Raw genomic sequence first — 6000 nt, forward strand, 5'->3', positions numbered from 1 at the left:
ACAGTCTGGCTCCAGGTTTAGGTTTCTCATCTTCTTTTCAGGTGCAGCTGGGAGGTAGAAGGTAAAAAAGAGAATTGATGGAGGTGAGGCAGGAGACAGCACTGCACTGCTGTGCTGTCGTACTCCTGACCCCCATCCCTGCTCCTTCATGACCTCCATGTTTGTCTCACCACATCCATCACATCTTCTCTCCTGGGCCATTGCAATCACCCTCTTAACTGACATCTACTATTCTACTCTTGTCTCTCATTCCCCAAACCCTCCAGTGGACCATCTAGTCATCCTTCGAATGAAACCCTTCCATATGGACCATAAGACCTGACATCTTCTTGTCTCCAAGTCCACCCTTCCAACTTCACGGCCTACTTCTCTCGGCATCTTTCATTTGATTCTGGCCGCATGATTTCCTTTCTTTTCCTCCAAAATGTTTAACACATTTAAATCTCAGATCTTTTCAATCTTCCTCCCTTGAGCATGGAATGTCTACCAGATAGTCACATAATGTATTCATTTTTTTCATTCAATTTTCTGCTCAAATTTAACTTCTTCAGAGATGCTTTCCCTGATCAGTCCATATAATATTGAACTCACTTTCTGCTACCTTTTCTAGATTACACAGCATATAATATCTATTTACTAGTTTATCATCTGATTCTGCCACTAAAATATACTCACTGAGGGCAGGAGTTTTGTTTTGGTTATTGTTCTATGCTCTGGGCTTATAGAACCTAATAACGCAGGAGCAATTCTATCTTGCTTCATTCTCTCTTTCCTAGGCTCAGACAGACACAGAAGGTATCAGATAGGAAGCAGCATCTTTCAAGCTCTATGAAAGTCACATGCTAATAACTGTGCAGCTGACAACTAGGAGCCTGAGTTTCTGATACTGTTATGGAGTTGGATGTCATAGCAGCTCTAGACTGCCCACTCCTGTCTTCTGGTTTTGAAGACCTTGGTTGGGTTCCTCTTACACGTAGCCAGGCTTCCCTGGTGGCTCAGCTGGTAAAGAATCTGCCTGCAATGCAGGAAACCTGGGTTGGGAAGATCCCCTGGAGAAGGGAATGGCTACTTCACTCTAGTATTCTGGCCTGGAGAATTCCATGGCCATGGAATAGTCCATGGGGTCACAAAGTGGACACAACTGAATGACTTTCACTTTCACTTACATGTAACTCAAACCCAAACACAGTCTTAACATATGCAGCAACTGCTTATTATAAGGGCATAAGGAGAAGAATTCAAAGACCACTGAGTTTTCAAGTTAGTGTGATGAGGGAGAATCACAGTGCCCCAAACATAAATAGGACCATCTAAGAGAGGAGCTAACTTTAATGGACTAGTAAGGGATAATATATATAAAATCCCTTACTGGTCCATTGCATATTTATTTTAAATATAAATAAATATATAAAATCATTAGGTGTCTTTCAGTTTGAGTTATGGATGCTGGGGAGTCACCTTGATTTTACTGACAGCTCATTTACAAACCTCTCTTGCAGCATGGATGATAACTTTGAAGAGAAATGTCCAGCTAATTGGATTGTAATGTCTTGGTAAGAACACCATGTTCTGGGAGCACAATTCTTTGTTTTACAGGTGAAATAACCCTTCAATTTCTTCAGTAAATCAGACTTCATCAATGCTAGTTGGGATCCAAGATTGGCTCCTTGGGCAAAGACCCTATGTAACAGTGAGTTTAGTCAGACAGAAGCTTATTTGTCTCTCATCTAGGACCAATGTGGCACCCTGACGACCCAGGAACCATCCAGCTGGCCCTGGATGGTCAGAATGGTCCAAAAACTCTTCACTATATCTGTGAACTAGATAGCACCTTTCTATTAGCAATGCCATTTAAAAGAAAATTTTGTAAGGTCATCAGACATCACTTTTTTTGCTTATCACTGCTATTTCATTGCTCATAAAAAGTAAATGACTTGTAAGAACATTGCTTAGATATTGACTTTTTATTCTTTCTCTTGGAGTCATTTTAGGATTTTCAGTATAATTGTCCTTTGAATTTCTTCATTGTGTTTTATACTATCCTAACTGGCTTAGTCGGAGAAGGCAATGGCACCCCACTCCAGTACTCCTGCCTGGAAAATCCCATGGACGGAGGAGCCTGGTAGGCTGCAGTCCATGGGGTCGCTAAGAGTCGGGCACGACTGAGCGACTTCACTTTTACTTTTCACTTTCATGCATTGGAGAAGGAAATGGCAACCCACTCCAGTGTTCTTGCCTGGAGAATCCCAGGGATGGGGGAGCCTGGTGGGCTGCCGTCTATGGGGTCACACAGAGTCGGACATGACTGAAGTGACTTAGCAGCAGTAGCAGCAGCAACTGGCTTAGCTGGACTTCGCAGGTGGCTTAGTGGTAAGGAATCCACCTGCCAATGCAGGAGAGGCAGGTTTGATCCCTGGGTTGGGAAGATCCACGGGAGAAGGAAATGGCAACCTATTCAAATATTCTTGCCTGGGAAATCTCATGGACAGAGGAGCCTGGTAGGCTACAGTTCATGGAGTCACAAAAGAGTTGGACACAACTTAGCTACTAAACAACAACAAACTGGCTTAGTTCGTCTCAGATTTCAATTTGTCCCATATGTCCCATGATTAATAAAAGTTTATGAGGCTGAACTTTTCCCTGCATTTGAACTATTTTATGAGCTCATATTTCTCCTACTAATCTTCTCCCTTGCCCCCTTCAACTGATTGGTTTCACTTTCCAATGAATTCCTCAATTGAGTTTTATAAGAATTATTCCTGGAGATTTCCATGTTGCCTGTGAAAGTAAATTTCATTTGTAAAGTTATAAAGTAATCTGCAGCTATTACATTGTGCTAGCTTTCTGAAGTTATTTTAAAAGATGCTCTTGGTTCTTCTTAATTTTCATCTCTTCTCCAGTGCATAAATGTAATTGTTTTTAGAAACTTCTTCTTGATCTACAAACATAATTCAAGGAAATACTGAAAATGACAATTCTTTTATTAATTTATGACAGCATTGTAACTTTTATGGTGTTGTCTTAAAAAATAATCACAACCTAAAATTTGAGAGATATGTTTTATTTGGTGGGAATTTTTAGGACTTTAAGTGTGGGGGACTTAAAATCCTAAAAGCATCTCAAGTAACCCTGAGTGAAATGCTCAGAGGAGGTGAGGGGAGGAGCCAGGTTATATGGAAGTTTTGCAACAAAGGGCAAGTAATCTGAACATTGAAAGATTATTGTTAATTAAAGAAAACCATATATTCCAGGGATTCCCTGATGGCTCAGATGGTAAAGAATCTGCCTGCAATGTGGGAGATCAGGGTTCTATCCCTGGGTCGGGAAGATCCCCTGAAGAAGGAAATGGCAACCCACTCCAATATTCTTGCTGGAAAATCCCATGGACAGGCGAGCCTGCTAAGCCACAGTCCACGAGGTTGCAAAGAGTTGGACACGTTGAGCAACTTCACTTTCATTTCATTTCATATATCCCAGTTTAAAAAATGTAGCGCTTTTCTAAGTATGGGAAGAGGCAGGCTTCTGGGGTTACCAAAATCATTTCTTTCACATGCATTTCAGCTATGCTGGGGCCGGTATCCTGTGCTCCCTTTGGAACTCCCTTGGGTTCACTGTTGGGAGTGGCTGCAATCTGATGGCTGTTAGACTGCAGGTATTTTTCTCCTTCCTGAGTGCTCTTAGGCTCATATTGGAGGGCTGAAATCGCTGATGACTCTGACATTCTTATTTACTGATACGGCAGGAAATATTTCATTTCTCAATGGAAAGTCCCACAGTTTGTGGAAGTAACCTTTCCCTCACTGTTGATTTCCTTTAGGATTAAGAAAAGACCATGATCATAATGGTTAATTTGTATGGCCCTGGGCACCTGAGGTTAGGAGATTTACATGGATTGCTCTGCTTCATTTCAAACGAGCCAGAAGGCCCAGGTTAACAAAAGCCAGGAGAGGCTTAGATGGTGCTCACCCTATGCAAAGTTGATTTCTTGAGGTAGGTCAGAAGATTCAGGTCAGTCTCACAAGTCCTCCTGCAGAGCCGCATTAATGTAAACCTCTCCTGATATTACTTTAAGATGAGCCTAGTTAGAAGGTTTTAGATGACCTATTTGCTGTATTTAATTTAAATTGTTCTTCATAAGGAATTGTCAAATTTCAAAAAACAACAGGTGGAATGTTCTGTGAAGCAATTCTATAATTGAAAGATATTAATTCTTATTACAGTTAGAATTTCTCTTTAGAGTAAAAAAACAACAAAAAAAGTAAGCCTCTTTATTGCAAAATAGTGTGTATCATTGTAACAGTTTCATAGTTCATAAATGCAAAAAGCAAGTGAAATTCTCTTTTCATTTCTTTCTCTTCACTGCTTCCCCAAAACCATTTTTACAGTTTAGTGGGTCACATTTTAGACTTTAGTTTTATATGTCTATTACTCTATGCAAACTATTTTTATATTGTTGTTCAGTTGCTAAGTCGTGTCCTACTCTTTGTGACCCTATGCACTGCAGCATGCCAGGCTTCCCTGTCCTTCTCTTTTCTCGTGGAGTTTGCTCAAATTCATGTCCATTGCATCAGTGATGCTATCTAACCATCTCATCCTCTGTCATCCTTGTCTCCTCCTGCCCTCAATCTTTCTCAGCATCAGGGTCTTTTCCAGTGAGTCAGCTCTTCGAATCAGGTGGCCAAAGTTTTGGAGCTTCAACTTCAGCATCAGTCCTTCCAATGAATATTCAGGCTTATATACATTTATATATATATATGTGTACAAACATGCAGGCTTCCCTTGTGGCTCAGCTGGTAAAGAATCCGCCTGCAATGCAGGATATCTGGGTTCAATCCTTGGGTTGGGAAGATCCCCTGGAGAAAGGAAAGGCTACCTACTCCAGTATTCTGACCTATAGAATTCCATGGACTGTGTAGTCCATGGGGTGACAAAGAGTCAGGCACAACTGAGCAACTTTCACTATATAAACATGCACATTTTTAAATATGAAATTACTTACATATGTTTTTTAATTTGAATCTGAGAAATATTTCCAAGTCAGTATATATAGAGAGCTACCTCATTATTTTTAATGGTTGAATAAGTTTCTATTGTTTGGATGTACCATAATTTAGTTACCCATTTCCCTAGAGATTCAATAGTATAGGATATAGCATAGATGTAGAACATAGTGGTAAACCCTAAACAAATTCTTATCTCATTTAATTCTCACAAAATCCCAAGAGGTAGATTGTCTTTATTTTATAGGTGAGGAAACTGTGTTTAGTGAAGTTAAGTAACTTGCCTAGGGTTGCACAGTAGATGGAAGATCTAGGATTTAATCTCTGTATTGTAAGTCTCCCAAATCTGTGAGGTGTTGCCTATCATTTTGGTAGGTTTATGAATATTTTAGATTTTTTTTTGTTTTTGTATCTTTCTGCACATAGTTTTCTATAATAAGTATGTATTGTTACCATACGTAAATTCAGATAGCCAGTGGAAATTTACTGTATGACACAGGTGATCTCAGCAAGGCAGCAGTGAGTAGTGGAATAAAACAAGTTCTTAATTCCCAGCTCAGAAATTAGACCTGGGTAGCCTGGATGAGAACCAGATATCCTAACCACCAGACCAGCAAGGGCTAGAGGCTAGAGTTATTTTTCCCTGGATCTCTGCCCCTAGTGAAAAGTACATTTATCACAGAAGTAGAAACTGTAAATGCAGGTGCAAAGTTTATTATTAGAGATGTAGCACAACAACAAGTGGGAAAGCATACAGAGAAATGGGTTGTTTAGCTAAGATAAAAGCAAGGCAGAGATGCACACCCAGAGAGAAAGAGTGTGGGCATCTCCCCAAGTGAAGAGGAGTGCAGTGAAGAAGAGGCTAAGTCATTTATGTAAGGTGAGTTCTTCTGGGTCTTTGCCTTCCTTCAGGCCAATTATCTGGTTTCTTTTTCCACATCTGACCTACCCTGGGACCCTCCCCTGGTTGCACATGCACCTTTCAGCCAGGATGGATCTC

Source organism: Bos taurus, chromosome 14 (assembly GCF_002263795.3).
Source record: "Bos taurus isolate L1 Dominette 01449 registration number 42190680 breed Hereford chromosome 14, ARS-UCD2.0, whole genome shotgun sequence".
Taxonomy (NCBI): Eukaryota; Metazoa; Chordata; class Mammalia; order Artiodactyla; family Bovidae; genus Bos; species Bos taurus.